General features: G+C 41.4%; 1 long non-coding RNA gene across 2 annotated transcripts; it reads left to right on the forward strand.

Moving 5' to 3' along the window:
* The first annotated feature begins 277 nt into the window (after positions 1-277).
* On the forward strand, positions 278-18,511 carry LOC148146583 (uncharacterized). 2 transcript variants are annotated; one of them, XR_015760623.1, is made up of 3 exons: positions 278-485; positions 17,526-17,633; positions 18,391-18,511. It is a non-coding gene; the product is annotated as an uncharacterized LOC148146583 (long non-coding RNA). The 2 variants fall into 2 exon arrangements; XR_015760622.1 differs by lacking the exon at positions 278-485 and adding an exon at positions 9,501-9,580.
* The last annotated feature ends 264 nt before the right edge of the window (positions 18,512-18,775 follow it).

Raw genomic sequence — 18,775 nt, forward strand, 5'->3', positions numbered from 1 at the left:
TTGTGGATTTTACTGGAATAATTTTTAAGGACAACCGGAGAAGACTCTGTGGTAACATTTTTAACCAGGCCTTAATTCGGTGCATTAGAGGATATGTTTTGGAAATAAAGCCAATCTCTTTGCTTCATTAATAGCTGGACTTTAACAAAACTGAGCCTTTCCATTTTGAGCATTCAGCTGCACAGGATAACAAAAGCTTGGAGGCTTTGGCTCTGACAGTTGGCAGTGGGCAGACATTAAAGCAAGCTAGGGAAGTTGCTGTCAGCCAGAACAGGAGCTTTCAAGCCAAATTATTAGCTATAAACTCAAGCAGAACACAATCTTAAGGCTATACTACAGTCCAGTCTCCTCACTGCATATTGTTCACTGACATCAGACAGCAATCAATATAAAGCCACTAGTAATACCGATTAACTATAGCAGGGCTAAATCTACAATAACCTAAATGCAAAGTCTCGTGATTTCCTAAGAAGTGGTGTCCAGAGGTATGTTTCAGTACTGCTTCTAACTTGTAATGTAATTGCTTTTCTATTGCATTATTTATGTATGACTTGTAAACGACACTATGGATGCCAGAACTTCCACTAAAACCCTCCCCCATCCAACAAACACACATGGGATAGTTTTTCCTTTAGATCATGAACTTGTCATTTTACTCTGTGTAAGAAATACTGTTTGCATTTCAGTTAAAAACAAAGTGGGCAACTAGTTGTACGATGAAGGAGGAGGAAGCATTTAGAATGAGAGATGAGTGTTGTGTGTGTTTTAACACCGGGGTGTTTGCAAGGTTGCGATAGTCAGGTTTTTTTACCCAGTGGTCACACCACAGCAGCTGCTGCCTTTTAGATGAAACCTCGAATTTTTGAATGTACCAGACAGAGTAATTGAAAAGTTTTTGGGTGCTGGCAAGCACTGAAATTACAAACAGTTTGTTGCTGAGAGAGAATCAGAGTGAAAGTGTACAAGAAAAAGGCACTTGAACTCTGAAGAAATGCGGAAGGTCAGCGCTGTTGAGTACTGATTTGTATCTTCTGGCTCCTGTTTCTGTCAAATCCTTTCTTTATATATGGAATGATACAACAAATATCTGTTTTTAAAAAAAACAATTCTCACTCTGCAAAGGAATAAGCTTGATTCGGAAATCGTCTGCTGACTTTATCACTAGTGAGCAAGGAGATGTCTACCTTTTTTAGAAGTAATTCAACAGATTTTGCAGCAGATATTTTTATGGGTTAACTTGCATCTCAGGAAAGTGGTTTATTGACAGACTGCAGTTTTGAAGCCTGCCTTCCCTCCCACTCTGTCAACTGACCGTTTTTTTTATTTTCATCTTCATTTCAGTAACCTAACTCCAAGGAGGGGAGTGCCCTGCCCTTATCTGTCAGCTTTATGAATGGGCACACCCTGAAACATGAACATGTCCTGTCTAGATGTCTGGACTCACCAGCATTAGTTCAGTAACAATACTTTTCCTTCAATTTTCATCAAATAATTTCATTTCCCTTTATAAAAGTTGTATTTTCTAAGAATAGCATATTAGATTATTGAAATGGATTTACTAGGCATTATTGAATCAGCTAAACCTCGCTTGTACACCATTTAAATTGACAATCTGAAGATAAGAAATGTCATTTGCTACATTGCTAATATTACACAGTCTGACATTAACCTAGATACATTTGGAAACAATCCTATGTTTGAAAGCAGAACTATCTCTTTCAGTAATGCGAAAAAAAATCTTTAAAATAAGTAGAAAACAGGCCCATCAGCATCTGAGAAGCAGTTTATTGTTTGACCCTGTTAACAACTCTCTCCCTTACTGAAGCTCGTGGCCTCCTTCTTCTTCAGTTCCAGTATGTTTTTCATTTAACTTCTGGTGTTTCTTTTGCTTTTCATTCCCCTGGCTTCCGTGAACTACGCAAGAGGTTTGAGCTCAATGCATTTTATACCTTTTTCTATATCAGATGAGCAGTCTATAAATTACTGACATAAATCTGTTCATTCATGCATGTTTATGGACCCATAAATGCTGACTTGTGACCTCAATAAGTTAAAGACTTCATTAGAATTCAACCAAAAACTTAAGTGACTTCCTCTCATTAGGCGTGTGCTAGTTTTAAAATAAGATTTAAATTGCAGGCTGAGAGCTTTCTGTACTGTTTGCCAGTGTAACCCATTAAAGACTGCTGTGTGTGCTGTCGAAACATTTTCGGTGGTGTAGTGCTGGTATAAAATGGACATTTTGAAATCAGTGTGTAAACATGAAAAATACACAGCAATTCAAGGGTGAATCATTTTTATTTCTAAATGGCACTGTGTGCATTTGACAACTACCAGTCTTTTAGTTTGCTGGCATGCAAATATCTACATTGTATTTTGCCTTTCAATTGATTTCTGCAATCTTTTTCCGCTGAATTTGTAAGAGCAGAAGTATTTTGTTAGTCCTGTCAATGGCTCCCATTCTAGAAAGAAACCCTTTCCAGTAAAGAAATCTATATTGAGCTTTTTTTCACAACCTCAGGACAATCAAAGTTAGGTAGCCAGTGAAATAATTAAGAGCAGCAGTCAGTTTATGCATACAAGGTTTGGCAAAAGCGCAACACGATAGTGAGCAGATAACAACTTGTTTCACTGATGTTTTACATCTGCCTGTGGGGGCAGGTGGGGCCTGGGTTTGAACGTCTCCTCACAAAGACAGCATCTCTGATAGTGTGGAATTATAAGCGTCACATACTCAAATCTCTGGATAGGGAATCGAACTTGCAGCCCTCTGACTCAAAGGCATGAGTCACCCATGCTACCAGTTGAAGATGAAGAGGTTCACAGGAACCATTCACATAGTCAGGTTTGAGCAGGAGTAAGGCTGTCAGAAGTGAGTACCACTATCTGTGAGTAATTGCCCATTAAAATGCGGGGGGGGGGGAAGGATTGGAAATACAGTATAATATCCAAAACAATCAACCCCTCTTTTGATACTGTGTGTGGAGCAATATATTCCACTGGTTGCTTGAATGTGAATTATTCTAAAGGTTGATAGCTACTGAAAGGGTTAAAGTGGGCTTCTTGCCAATGTAACAGAGCAAGCCCATTAATTTGAATATAATTCCGTTGGGCGCAAAAGGTCTGTTTGAACAATGCGGCCTAACTTTTAATTAATACTTTGTTAACTGTAACAACTGAGCCATGTGCAGAGAAATCCTTCCTTCAAATACACCGACCACTTTATTGTCATTCCTGCCGAGTCTGTCATTTCATTTTGGTTATTTGTTTCAAAAACAGAGGGGGAAACAGCTTTGGTTCCAGAATCCCAGGATTTATCTCATTGTACTTCGTTGCACTGAAAGCCAACTCATTTTGTTTGTCACAGCACTGCACGCCGTTCGAGAAATGGGGTCAAGCTATGTGGCTGGGGGCTGGGGTAATGGGTGGGCGAAAATGTCCGGCTGGTGAGTTCGAGTTGGCATCCCTCCAAACTGGTGGAGCTGGCATGTTGCAATGTTTTTTAATCACAGTGCAAGTTACTGCAGTAACCATTTCAGTCCCTATGGCTGGCCTTGTGTGCTTGCTTCTTTGCAAAGACTAAGTCGTAATGTTGCTAGCAACAACAATGCCGTTGCAGAAAGATCAGGTTATATTTGTCGATAGGACAGATAAGATTCTGATCCCCAGACTCTCTTTCTAAAATTAAGCAGAATTGATGCACCTCTTTAGTTTCTTTTTTTTTGGTGTCGAATGAATGAACTCTGGGCCTCACCGAGGCTGTTACCAGCACTGGTTGGTTGGCTTCTGAATGTTTCGTCACAAAACCTTCAAGCATCGACTGCCTCAAACAGCAATTCCCGCGAGCTACCCAAACCCCATTTCCAATAGTTTTAGAAGCAAAAAAGCAAGCTGTTCAATGTAAATGAAGAAAATGTATTTTGTTTATTGTCCTCGGGATTGGTTTGCTGGGCTGTTCCCAGCAATGACCTGGAGATTAATATTTTCTTTCCAGGGAATCCAGGGCAGGTTGGTACTTCGAGAGATGGTGATTGCTTAAGCCATACTGGTTGGTAACTCCTAGCAAGAAGACGTGTTACAATTCTTGATCTTATGACCAGCATCTGCTGACGTTATCATTGACACAACTACTTCAGCGTGCACATTATTTCAAAACTGCCATAAGCTGACTTTTTAGACAATGAATACAAAGTTTCCAAACAACGCCTGAAAGGGGAATTTGATTATATGTGTGAATTCAGTTTGGAGAAAGAGTTTTGGCACATGCTGCCTAACCTTTTTCCTTTCGATCAGATTTCCATTCCCAGAATTCTATCAGGCATATTGGGAGTCTTGCCCTCAGTCTCACTTTGTCTTCTTAGTTGGGATTGTCCCATCTTTCAGTCATGACATGCCTGACTTCTGGAATTCTCTCACAGAACCACTTTTGCCCTGATGCCTTTGTTCCTGACTTTTGAATCCTCCTAAAATGTAATCTCTGTTCTTTTCACCAAATAGCTCACACACAGCTCCTACGCATCCACATCCCACACGAGTAAAATTCCTATCGCTCTTTCATTGCACCGACTTCTGTTGTAAATTTTTGCCTTTTGAGCCATTTTCTTGTTTAAGCACCAGTTTTCATCGGACTTGAATCAGCATTCTTGAATTTTAAAATGCACGCTGATTACCCTGTCTCAGCTCAACATGGACAACTGGTGATGAGTCCACCAGATATCTGTGAATGAGTGAGTTTGTTCCAGCAATGAGGACTAACTTGGCATGTCTCCCTCAAGCTGCCTTCCTTTCTTTGTTCTGGCGTTCATATTCTCCATAATTATTGCATTTTGTAACGGATTACTTCTTTAATATTCCCTTCGTCCTATAATTGCTTTTTTTAAAAATCAAAACATCCCTGTGCTATTCCTAGTTGCACATTTTAGGCCGAGCAAGATTGACATGATGAAATTCAGCTTGAAATTGCCCACAGTCAAAAAAAACATTGTTTGAATGTCACTTGAATGAGCTGCAGCCAGCTTGGGAGACAGGCCCTTTTGGGCCAAACTGGTCCATGCCAATCAAAATATCCATTCACACTAACCCCATTTCCCTGCACTTGTCCCTATCCGTCTAATACTTTCCTATCTATATATTTGTCCAAATGCCTTTTAAATGTTGTTAATGTACCAGCCTCAATCACTTCTGCTGGCATATTCCATATGTGTACTACCCTCCGTGTAACAAGTTGCACCCCCAGGTTTCCTTTTACTTTTTCCCCTCTAACCTTAAACTGATGTCCTCTAGTCATTGATTTCCCAATTCTGGGGAAAAAGGCTGAGTGCATTCACCCTATCCATGTCTCTCATGATCTTATACACTTCTACAAGTTCCCCCTCAGTCTCCTAAGCTCTAAAGAAAAAAGTCCTCGATTGTCCACCTTCTCCATATAACTCAGACCATTGAGTCCTGGCAACATCCTTGTAAATTTCTTCTGCACTTTTTCCAGTTTAATAACATCCTTTTCCTGTTCTTCTTTGTCCCCATTTCCTTGGGCCTAGGGTTGGCTGCATTCCTTCAGTTGTATAAATCCTGAACTCTGGAATAACCTTCTCAAACCTTTGTTACTCTTCACCTTTTCTCTCCTTTTTATTTTCAGAACATGCTAAAAGCCTACCGTCCTTGACCAAGTGTATGATCACTTGTGCTACGACTTCCATCTTTGGCTACGTATAATTTATATCTGATTACATTCCTGCAAGGCAACATGGGAATGTTTTACTGTGTGTAAAGGTGCTAACAAATATAAGTAATTACACAATGTGTCTCTTTTGAAATAGCTTAACTATGTTTGTTTTTGCTGGACTTAGGCATTGCATGCTCATTATCCACCAAAGGCGACAAAATGTGAGCAAAGTTCCATCAATGAAAGTGGAATGGAGCCACGTTGATATTCTGCAAGTTGTCTAGTTTTATCTTGAGGGGATATTGGGGTGAAAATCAATACATGGAATACCAGCAATTATTCCACTTCTGAATTTGTTTTCCCCAGGGAACCAGATAGGCTTATGCTGCAATCGATGATGCCCTAACAGTCACCATCATCTGAGACTAGTTTGCCATTCCAGAATATTCCAGCCACTGTGGGATTGGAGCCAGTGTTCCCAGAGCATTACCTTGAGTCTTTGTATTATAATTCCAGTAACATCAATGCTGACCTGCCCCCATCTCCCCAGACTACCAAAGCTTTGAAGGTGGGGATGGCATTTGGGGGGGGATGGGGGGCTGGTTGCTGCTGAAATGAACAGGAGATTGGTGTGAGTTTTATGATACAAAGGGCAATTCCACTTTCGAAGTGAAATCTAGCAGTGTCTCCTCTCTCTCTCTCTCTCTCTCTCTCTCAGCAAGCTTGCTTCGTCTGTTGTGGTTCTAGTCTGCACTGACTCCATGGTAAATGGCAATATCAGAAAGCCCTGCGCGTGCAAGCTTATTAGCTGAGTATGTACATTAATGCTGATGGACCTCTCCTGTCTGTTCCACCAGACAATTAAGTCTTGGCTGATCTGATAATCCTCAATTCCCATTTTATGCCTTTCCTTATAACCCTCGATTTTCTTGCTGCTTAAAAAGTCTGACTCCACGCTAAATTGCCCATAGTGTCCAGGGATATGCAGGCCGGGTGGATTAGCCACGAGAAATGCAGGGTTACTGGGATGGGATTGGACTGGATGGGATGCTCTTCAGAGGGTCGGTGTGGACTGATGGGCCAATTGGCCTGTTTCCATACTGTAGGGATTCCATGATATAGAGCAAGCCACTGCTGAGGAACCTATTTGGATGTCCAGAGACCTAGGGATGCCCTTCAGTTAATGAAGCAAGAATTTTGCGAACAACAATGGTCTGTCCTGTCTTGCACAATAAGGTGGGGCAGAAAAGACTGAAGCTAGAGGAGGAGGAAGATGGCAACCATCTTCTCCATCCGTCTTCAAGGAAAAAGGAGGAGGTTGAGGAGGACGGACTCATCCAGTTACTGCAATCAGATCACTGCAATGTGGGAAGTCTTTTATACTCCATTCCCTCTAAAATAAAATGAAGATGGGGAGGTTTTGCTACGACTAATACAGCACGCTAGTCAGACTGCAGCTGGAATACTATGAACAGTTTAGACAGGCAATCCAGAGAATATCTAAGAGGCTGATGTCAGATATGGAGGGAGTGTCTGATGAGGAGAGATTGAGTAGGTTGGGGCCTGTACCCTTTGGGTTCAGAAGAATGAGAGACAACTTTATTGAAACATAAGGATTCTTAGGAGGATTGACAGTATAAATGTCGGATTGTTGTTTACCTCCTATAGGAGAGTCTAGAACCAGGGCATAATCTCAGAATAAGAGATCGCAATTTAAGACGGGTAAGGAGCAATTTCTTCTGAGGGTAGTGAATCTGTGAAATTCATTGCTATAGTGAACTGTCGAGACTGGGTCATTTACGTATATTCAAATTCTGCAGTGCATCTTTAGATAGTATGCACTGCTTACTGAGCGTTGGTGGTGGAGGGAGTGGAGGTGGTGCCAGTAAAATGGGCTGCCTTCTCCTGGATGGTGTCAAGCTTCTTGAGTGTTGTTGGAGCTGCACCCATCCAGGTAAGTTAGGGAATCGTGGACAACTTCGGGGAGTTAGGAGGTGAGTTGCTCACTTCAGTATTCCTACCCTCTGACCTGCTTTTATAGCCACTGTGTTTGTTTATATGGCAAGTCCAGTTGAGTTTCTGGCCAACAGTGATCCCAGAATGTTGATAGAGGGGGATTCAGTGATGGTAACATCACTTGAATGTCAAGGGCTGGTGTTTAGAATGGCTGTCGTTGAGATGGTTATGTGACGCAAATGTTACATGTCACTTGTCAGCCTATAATAGGGAAAAGGCAGGATAATGGAGTTGGGGATGATCAGATCAGCTATGAACTCATTAAGTGACAGAGCAGAGCTGAGTGGCCTCGTTCTCCTCCTATGTCTTTGGCTCACTGTTCCTCTCAACGCCAACCAATCACCACAGTCAAAAGTCTTCCCATCTCATTCACATTCTATGCTTTCCACTTTGTTCACACCATTATTCCCAAGGCCAATAGAAGGGAGAAGACTGGACAGTGGAAACTCAGTGGGGGAGATGGTGAAAATAAAATATGATAAATTTACATTTTTACAAAAATAAATGTACTGATGTTTATGTAATCACTCAAGTGGAATTCCTAGCTAAAGACTGACCTTTATCATTATCATCTTTATGGGTCTATCCAATGTTCAGCAGCAGGCTCCTCATGCTCCTTCTGCCCAGATAGCCGACAGCTTCGTGGCACAGTGTAAAGCCAACAGTCTCTCCCTCAATGTCAGCAAAATGAAGAAGTTGGTCATTGACTTCAGGAAGTGGAGTGGAGGACCTGTCTGTATCAACGATGCTGAGGTTGAGGTGGCTAAGGACTCCAAATTCCTAGGAGTAAATATCGCCGACAATCTGTCCTGGTCCATCCACATCATCGCTACAGTCAAGAAAGCACACCCATCTATCTGGATGCATCACAGCTTGGAATGGAACTGCTCTGCCCACAAGAACTTACAGAGAGTTGTGAATGCAACCTAGTCCACCACGAAAACCAGCCTTCCTTCCATTGACTCGGGGAATGGAAGTTTGCTGCCTCAGAAAAGCAGCCAACATAATCAAAGACGAGAGTGTAGTGCTGGAAAAGCACAGCAGGTCAGGTAGCATCTGAAAAGCAAGCTCTTGCCTGAAACGTTAATTCTCCAGCTGTGCTTTTCCCGCGCCACTTTCTCAACTCTGATCTCTAGCATCTGCAGTCCTCATTTTCTCCTAACATAATCAAACACCCCTCCCACCCCAGTTTTGCTGTCTTCTACCCTCTTCCATTGGACAGAAGATGGAAAAGTTTGAAAATACACACCAACAGATTCAAAAAAAGCTTCTTCCCCAGTGTTACCAGATTTATGAATGGACCTCTCAAATATTAGAGTTGCTGTTTCTCTGCACCTGTTCTGTAGCTGTAATATTCTACATTCTGTTCAGTTGCCCTGATGTACTCATGCAAAGTATGATTTGTCCGGATAGCATGCAAAGCAGTAAATTTCACTGTACCTCAGTACATGACAACAATAAATCAATCAAGTAATAAACCAAATCAAAGATGCTGCATGATAGATGCCCACAAGGTGTTGGGGATTCTGAGGGCCCTGCAGGAGGCAGCATGTACAGCTCTGACTGGGGATGGTGGTTGTGCTGGTGGTGATGGTGGCGGTAGTAGTAATGGGGGGTTTTAAGGATTAAGATGTAGGACTGCTTTGAGCTCTGACTTCCCTGATCCTTCTTTCCTCTTCCCTCCAACCAGGTGGAGAGTTAAACTGCACTTGGCTACGCTGCACCTGTCCTTTACCCGCCGGACTCAGTGTGTGCAAGCCATTGATCATGGCAAAGTCTCACTCAGCCTCATAGCAAGCCTCCTATTTTATATAGGTGGTCTCTCTCTTACAATGGAGGTGGACATCAGTGCAAGTGTCTGAGATGATATGATGTTAACACAACAGATGGAATCATCCAAAGGTGAGCAGAGTCTTTTGGGAATGCTCACAGAACCTTGTTTTCCTTCGGGCTGAGGAGATTGAGATGTATAAAATTGAGAGACATAGATAGGCTACAGAAACTTTTCCCCTTGGTGACAGGAATGCTACGTGAGTGTTACATGTCAAATGGCTCAGTGATATGGAACTTTGTCAGTAGGAAGATTCCCATCTCTCCATCAGTGGTCAAATGGTCCATTATTCTGCAAATCTCCAAGGCAGATGGTTATTTCTCTTCCTAGAGTTTTGTGCTGTCTACTGCAATGAGGGATGGCACGGTGGCTCAGTGTTAGCACTGCTGCCTCACAGTGCCAGGGACCCGCGTATAGTTTGCACATTCTCCCTGTGTCTGTATGGGTTTCCTCCGGGTGTTCCGCTTTCCTCCCACAGTCCAAAGATGTGCAGGCCAGGTAAATTGGCCATGCTAAATTGCCTGTAATGTTCAGGGATGTATAGGTTAGGTGCATTAGTTGGGGTAAATGTAGAGTAATGGGGTAAGCGAATGGGTCTGGGTGGGTTACTCTCAGGAAGTTCAGTGTGGACTTGTTGGACCAAATAGCCTATTTCCATACTGTTTGATTCTATGAGAAAGCAGGGAGTTTTGCGAATGACGGATTGTGTGGGAGGTGGGATTGACAAGATTTGTGGTTTGGGGATGAGATGTCTCTAAGATAAGAGTGAGTGTCAGTGTTAGCTGTTCAGATTGACTTGTAAAGAGGTACCTAGGAAGAGAAGAATAAGTGGAACTGCAAAGCATCTTGCTGTATGGAGTGATGTGCAAGAGAATGCTCAGGAAATCTGTGTGTGGGTCACTACTCAACTTTTCTGGTCTCCTGAAGTCTTTGAAACTCTTGTGGTACTGTATCCAGGTTCAAGGGATGATATTCCAATTGCCATCTTCTGAAGCTACTTTCATTTCTCTGTGCTTAGTTTGAGAAGCTGGCCTCTTTTCTCTAATATACTGGGAATAATACTTCTCCACTGCAGACCGACAGATTTTCTCATGTCTCTTCAGGGAAGTAGGATCCTAACTCTTACTAAGTTAAACCACCATGACACACAGCTCAACTGTTGAGTAGTTGAGTAGCTAACCTGATGCTAACTGCCTTACACTGAGTGAGATGATCTCACTTTAAATTTTGTGCAATGTCTCCACATGTGACTAAGTGTCAATCTTTGATTAATGCTTCTGCTAAGCACATTGGGATGTTTGACTATGTTGCAGACACTAAATAAATGCAAGATGATGTTGCAATGCAAAATCAAGTTGCTCCAATTCATAATAAAAATGTTCCTTTTTTTTTGTTTTGTAATGTGCTCTACTATTTTCTGTCCAGAAATGGTTGTTCACAAAATCAACTGACTTGCCAATATGTTCCCATTGTTTTGTGCATAGATCAGGTTGTTCTTGAAGACCAATACACTCCAAATGATGGATGTAGCTTTATTTAAGATGGAAGCAGGCATAATCAACCCAAGTGGATCATTGGACTTTGTTTTTAATCAAATTCTTTACACCCATACTTTTCATTTTCTTCCAAACTTGAAAGGGTTCAGAAAAGATTTATAAGGATGTTTCCAGGGTTGGACGTTTTGAGCTATAGGAAGAGGCTGAATAGGTTGGGGCTGTTTTTCCTGGAGCCTTACAAAAGGCATCTGGATGGGTATATGAATAGGAAAGGTTTAGAGGGATATGGGTCAAGTGCTGGCAAATGGGATTAAATTAGGTCGGCATGGGCGAGTTGGACTGAAGGGTCTGTTTCCGTGCTGTACATCTCCATGACTCTCTGACAATGTCACCATCATTCTCAGTGGAATGTTAAAAGCGGGAATGCTGTTGAGCCAGTCCCCGGATTCTACCGAAAATGACAGCAGCATTTATTTCCCAACATACCCACCCCCTCCTGCTCCCACCGTAACCCTCCCACCCCACCCCCAGTAAGGAAGTACCCAACTCTCTTGTATCACCCTGGCAACACAACTGGGTCACAAATTTTTCTGTTGCATAAGAAATAATTTGCATTTAGAATTAGAATTATCTTATTTGTCGCGTACTCAAACGAATACAGTGAAAAGTTTACAAGTCACCACTTATGGCGCCATCTTAGGTACAAAGCTACCTAGGTACAGATTCTTAGGGAAAAAAGTAGAAAAATAAAGAAATAAAAAGTTCAGAGTAAAAGTGATGGCACCATAAGTGGTGACTTGTAAACTTTTCACTGTATTCGTTTGAGTACATGTGACAAAAATATAATTCTAATTCTAAATGCCAGTCACTGGTGGCACCTAACCTTCAGACTGCACTGGGCCTCACCTTGAGGCCAGAGGTCCATGTTGAGGCCACACTGTACTGCCGAGAGACCACCACACCAGGTTCACGCCACACTGCGTAATCAGGACATTGTTCAGAAGAAACGGAAAACATGAGACAAAAATAAAAACAAACAGAAAAGAAACGGACAGAATGGACAAGCTGAGTGAGTCCTACTTTACGGCCATCTTGGAATTTCTATCATGCCAGTAACATCCAACAGATGCTCCAAGTATTTTACGTCTGGAATACGCTCAGATGTTGGTGTGTCCACAGCCATAATGTAAAATCTACAGAGCCGTGTGGAGAAAATGTAGGGGAGTAAGGAACTATTTAGATGCTTTTTTTTTTAAGGAGCACGCACACACATGAATGAGCTGAATAGTCTCCTCCTGTCAGTTTGACTCTGAATAAATCAGCACAGTCAGCAGTTATGATATCATTCAGAGCACTTGCACAGGTTTCAGTCTTGGTGCGTGTTTCCACCCATCTGTAATTCCCCACATCCTCTTCCCATAAACACTACACAAGAGTAACTTATGTAAGTTCTCTTTTATTTTAATCACTTTTTTGGTGTAATTTGCTTTAACTTCCAAATTCCTGAGAAAGAAGTGGAAAATAGCCACTGTCAGGATTTGGTTTTGTGATAGTCACTGTAAACGTCAATGTGCCATTTCTATTTAATTGATGAGCTTTGCAATGAGGGTTTGTTCCAAAACAGAACACAATCCCATTGAGCTGATGTGATCAAAGTCAGTTTGGCATTCACCCTGTGAATTTAACAGTTTGGAAAAAGAGACAAATGACAAATTAATTTTCTTATTCCCACTTCATCTAAGTAAGGAAAATATTTGAAGACTTCTTTTTGATTCATAACATGAAAATTAATATGCGTTTAGGGACTTGAAATTGACATGAGAAGTTTTCGATGTCCCTTATGAGGTTGATGTGGAAGTGTGTGCTAATCCTACATGGCAGGATTAATAGCAGAGATTGTCGTGACAGTGACAGAAATACCTGGCCATAACTCCACATTGGAAGTGGTTTTTTACAATGAGAATATAATTTATTTTGTCAAGATATTTAAGACACAATTATTGCTGTGATTCAAAGGAATGCAAGCCCAACTTGAAATGCATAATGTTTTGGAGTGGGAGGCATGAAAGAATGCTGTGGATGTGGAAATTGAAATGAGTTTGAATAGTCAAGTGGTAGCAAATTTAGTATAAACAGGAACATATAACAAGCAAGTGCTTTCCGGGCGTGTTCAACATTGCTTGAGTACAACTGGTCTGCACTTGTGTAGTACAGCCACCTTGGTTTCTCCTTTTCAGAGTCAAACAGCACGGAAACAGACCCTTCGTCCAACCAGTCCATGCCGACCATAATACCAAACTAAATCAATCCCACCTGTCCGCGCTTGGTCCATATCCCTCCAAACATTTCTTATTCCTGTACTTATCCAAATGTCTTTTAAATGTTGTAACTGTACCTGCATCCACCACTGTCTCTGGAAATTCATTACATTCACGAACCACTGTGTATTTAAAAGAAAAATTTGCCTCTCGTGTCTTTTTTAAAACTTTCTCCTCTCGCCTTTTGAAAATATGCCTCTTAGTCTTGAAATCCCCTACTCATGGAAAATACACCTGTTGCTGTGGTTCTGTTCGCCAAGCTGGAAGTTTTTGTTGCAAACGTTTCGTCCCCTGGCTAGGCGACATCATCAGTGCTTGGGAGCCTCCTGCGAAGCGCTTCTTTGATGTTTTCTCCGGTGTTTATAGTGGTCTGTCCCTGCCGCTTTCGGTTGTCAGTTTCAGCTGTCCGCTGTAGTGGTTGGTATATTGGGTCCAGGTCGATGTGTTTGTTGATGGAGTTTGTGGATGAATGCCATGCCTCTAGGAATTCCCTGGCTGTTCTCTGTCTGGCTTGCCCTATGATAGTAGTGTTGTCCCAGTCGAATTCATGTTGCTTGTTGTCTGCGTGTGTGGCTACCACGGATAGCTGGACGTGTCGTTTCGTGGCTACTTGATGTTCATGTATGCGGATTGTTAGCTGTCTTCCTGTTTGTCCTATATAGTGTTTTGTGCAGTCCTTGCATGAATTCGACTGGGACAACACTACTATCATAGGGCAAGCCAGACAGAGAACAGCCAGGGAATTCCTAGAGGCATGGCATTCATCCACAAACTCCATCAACAAACACATCGACCTGGACCCAATATACCAACCACTACAGCGGACAGCTGAAACTGACAACCAGAAGCGGCAGGGACAGACCACTATAAACACCGGAGGAAACATCAAAGAAGCGCTTCACAGGAGGCTCCCAAGCACTGATGATGTCGCCTAGCCAGGGGACGAAACGTTTGCAACAAAAACTTCCAGCTCGGCGAACAGAACCACAACAACGAGCACCCGAGCTACAAATCTTCGCACAAACTTTAAAATACACCTGTGTCCCTCATGATTTTATAAAACATTATAAGGTCACCCCTCATCCTCCTATGCTCCAGTGAAAAAGGTTCCAGGCTCTCCTTATATTTCAAACCCTCCATTCCCAGCAACATCTTGATAAATCTTTTCTGAATCCTCTCCAGCTTAATGAAATCCTTTCCTATAATAGAGTGATCAGAATCGGACACAGTACTCCAAAAGAGACCTCACTAATGTCCTGTACAACCTCAACATACATCCCAACTCTTGGACTCAAAGTACTGAGCAATGAAGGCAAGTGTGCCAAACACTGTCTTAACTACCTTGTTGATATGTGATCCAAACTTCAAAGAACTATGTACCTGCACCCCTAGATTTCTCTGTTCTACAACACTATCCAAAGCCCTAATTTTAATTGTATAAGTCTTCCCCGACCAAAATGCGAAACCCCACATTTATACAAATTAAACTCTATCTGCCTCTCCTCAGCCGACTGACCCATTGATCAAGATCTGTTTATAATCTTAGATAACTTTGCTCACTGTCCACTCTAACACCAATTTTCATGTCATTCATAAACTTACTAATGATGCCTTCAACATTTTCATTTAAATCATTTATATAAATTATGAACAAAAATGGACCCAGCACCGACCCCTGTGGAATACCCCTGGTAACAGGCCTCCAGTCTGAAAACTTTCACTACCACTCTGGCATAACAACAGGACATGATTTTGTACCTAACTGGCAAGCTCACCATGAATCCCATGAAATCTAACTTTACTAATTAATCTACCGTGTGGAACCTTGTCAAAGCCTTTACTAAAGTCCAAGTAAACAACGTCACCACTCTGCCTCATCAATCTTCCTGCTTACTTTGAAAAAAAACTAAAGTTTGTAGGACACAATTTCCCTCGCACAAAACCATGCTGATTGTCCCTAATCATTCCTTGTCTCTCCAAATGGATATAAATCCTATTTTTCAGAATCATCAAAAACTTACCCACCACCGAAGTCAGGCTCACAGGTCTGTAGTTCCCAGGTTTCTCTTTACACCCCTTCTTAAACAAAGGCACAACAATAGCCACTCTCCAATCATCTCACACCTCACCCATAGTTGTAGATAATACAAATACTTCTGCAAGGGACTCACAATTTCCTCCCTAACTTCCCACAATGTCCTGGGATACCCTTGATCAGCTCCCACAGATTTATCCACCTTTACATCAGCAACACCTCCAGCAATTCCACCTCTGGAACATGAACTATTTTCAAAACATCAATATTTATTTTACTGAGTTATCTAGCCTTGAATTCTTTCTCCACAGTAAAAACTAATGCAAAATATTCATTTAATATCTCTCGAACCTCCTGAGGTTCAATACAAAGATGACCTCTTTGATCTTTAAGGGGCCCTACTCTCTCTGTAGTTGCTTTCTTACTCATAATGTTCTTGTAGTATCTCTTTGGATTATCCTTGATCTTATCTGCCAAGTGTTTTGTATCCCATCTTTGCCTTCCTGATCTCCCTCTTAAGGATGTCCCTACACTCTTTATACTGTACAAGAGATTCATTTGAACCAAATTGTGAATGTCTAATATGATTCTTTTTTATTCCTGACTAGAACCTCTATTTTTATTTACCCATTGTTCTCTAATCCCACCAGCCTTACCTTTCACTCTAACAGGAACATAATAACTCTGAATTCTCATTATGACACTGTTGTCCTTTGCTTCTTTGGGTAATAAGATGTTCGAATAAAATTGTGCATTGATTGTAATTCCCATCCACACTTTAAGTTTGTCACTTTATAAACCTGAAAAACAATAAAAAGTCTTTAGCAAATTTGTGTTCTATGGATCAGGTTATCATGTGTCTGTGTCATGAATGTGTATTTATAATCTATTTCCTAAAGAATGCTAATCTGTCTTTAAGATGGAGGGAGTCTCGATGTGGCAACTGGATGTCACATGACTGCCCTTGTGGATTCAACTGATTTTTGAACCACACTGTACTTATCTCATGAAGAATTCACAAGAAGCCTTTTGAGGTTTTATGAACATTTCCAAGGGTAAACAGAAACTCATTGACAATGACTTCCCTGGAGGTGGAAATGGATCGTCATACCTCACTAAAGCCTGACAGAATGAGAGCTTTCAAGCTGAAACAATTTCAACATTTCCAAGTTAGACCTTGAGCTAGACCAACATTGGAAGTGTGATTTCAATATTTTGGGATAGCGGCCAATTTTAAGGTTTTTTTTTTGTGATTCGTAGAAAGTTCTTGCTGTGAGCAACATTTTGCCTCATGATCTTGAGTAACAGGGAGACAGGTAAAGTTAGAATTGCTGTACTGAACCAGTCTACTAAGAGCTGGCTGTGTGTTCTTTACTTGACTTTGAGAGTTCACTTTTTGTTTAGGGAGTCTGTGCTGTGCATATACAATGTTGTGATTGTACCTGCTGGTTCATCTGCTATGGATTTGCAAGCTACACATCCAAATCAGTAGGGTTGCTGAAATATTTGCTTTGTGACTTTTTGGTGTTTTACTGTTTTTAAATAAATGAATCTATGGAGTTGATCATCCCTGATGAGCGATTTTTAGAACATTAACACCTCTAGCCAGAAGTTCCAGTGCCATAAAAGCAAAACAGAGAAGCCTTCACTCACTCACTAGGATCTGTTCTGTTTGTTGCACCAGTGGGAGCAACCTACCAGCTAGTCAACTGCAGAACCCATCACAGCTGCTCCAAGTCATTTCAATTTTTTCCAACCGTTTCATTTTGGAAAGAGAATTGTCAAGTAGGCCAGCCCTGCAATGACAATAGAGAGTGATTTGTATTTTCAAATTCATGTGTAACTTTTATCTTTGTTTTTAATTAATTGCATTCGTGTTTGAGTTAATGACTTACCACTCCTTACCTACATAATGTTCAGTAGTAGTGTGAAAGAAATTATTCATTTTATCTTTTTCAAAATCATTAAAAGTAGTCCTGTGAAGCCAATGGGAATGTTTAACTGCACTTTAAAGTTGCTGTTGTTATAAAGTCAGTCGCAGAAGCAGAGTTTTAATGCGCTTGTCTGCTTCTATCTGTGGATTGCAGCTATATTGATTTACACATACCACTACAATTTCCACATGGATGTCAGCCTGTCTAATTCGGATACCACAACTCTTCCCCAGTTGCTAAAAAGACTAAAGGGACATTGACCATATCAGCATGAGCAAAGTGAAAACCATCAACATGTGGCCTGGCATACCATTTGAAATTATCTTCTTTCAACACCTGAGGTCAGTACCATTTTCAATATCCTGCAGCATATATTTTACTGTCTTGAATGTCCTATCCAGCTTTGTTATTGTCGAGTTTGAATACCGGTGCCAGGAGGTAAATGTTTCAAAAGCCTTTGATTGTCACCCCAGTGCATTTCAGTCATGCGGAAGCTCAGTACAATAACTACCACAAGGAAAGGAAGTAAAGTGAGTAAGTCTTGGAACTACTCTGTAGGTCAGCCAGGATCTGTGAGGAGTAAAACTGAGTTAGCATTTCAGCTCACTGATACCTCAGCAAAACTGGGAAAGATTAGCAATGAAACAGGTTTTAAACAAGTCAGGAAAACAACAAAAAGGAAGATCTGTGGTAGCTGCAAACTGGTATATTTGGGAAAACCTGCCATCTCCCTCTGTCAGCATGGTATCCTGTTGTGTCCTGCACAGGAGATGCCTTCAGGTGCTCTGCTGTCCTTCCTATTGGCATTAGTCTGCATTCCTGGTGACAAGTGGGGAAGGATGCCCACACAGCGTTGGTAGAAGGCAGACTCAATTTTGATAAACAGTAAAGATGTATTACATAAGGACTTAACTTGATTCTCATGTATCTTAGATAAAATGTTAAACATTATGTAATCTCAGAAGATGCTGTCAGGCTCAACTTTAAAGTTACATTACTGTTAGCTACTTGTATACACATCTAACACTGATTAGCTCATCCCATTCTTTTTATATCCTGATATTTGGAGTTTATTTTGATGTCGGTTAACTCTTTCAGGTACTAACTGCCTTTATCCAACTGAAAACAGAAGAGATTCCTCTACCAAAGGCTTGATGCCACAAAGCAAAAGGAAGAGAAACTGATCTGTTTTTAGTTGAGATTTACTGCTTTTTCTGAGGTAAGATGTGTCAACTTGGAGGAATAAAAACCTTTCATGCCTTCCCCATTTAGACTATCTCCAATAAGTGACACTGTGGCTACTATTGCGCTCCAGAGCAGGGAGGCCAGTGTAGGTGCAGGGTACTGCCGTATCCATGGAGTTGGTTTCCGCGGTTTCAATTACCTGCGGTTTACTGCGGCCCGAACATATTACGGGGAATGTTCCAGAACCAGGGACTGGGGGCTGCTGGCTAGGTAAATTTTCCACCTAAATGAATGGGTT

The sequence above is a fragment of the Chiloscyllium plagiosum genome, unplaced genomic scaffold, assembly GCF_037043375.1.
Source record: "Chiloscyllium plagiosum isolate Xiang-an unplaced genomic scaffold, Cpla_swu_hap1 HiC_scaffold_20, whole genome shotgun sequence".
NCBI lineage: Eukaryota > Metazoa > Chordata > Chondrichthyes > Orectolobiformes > Hemiscylliidae > Chiloscyllium > Chiloscyllium plagiosum.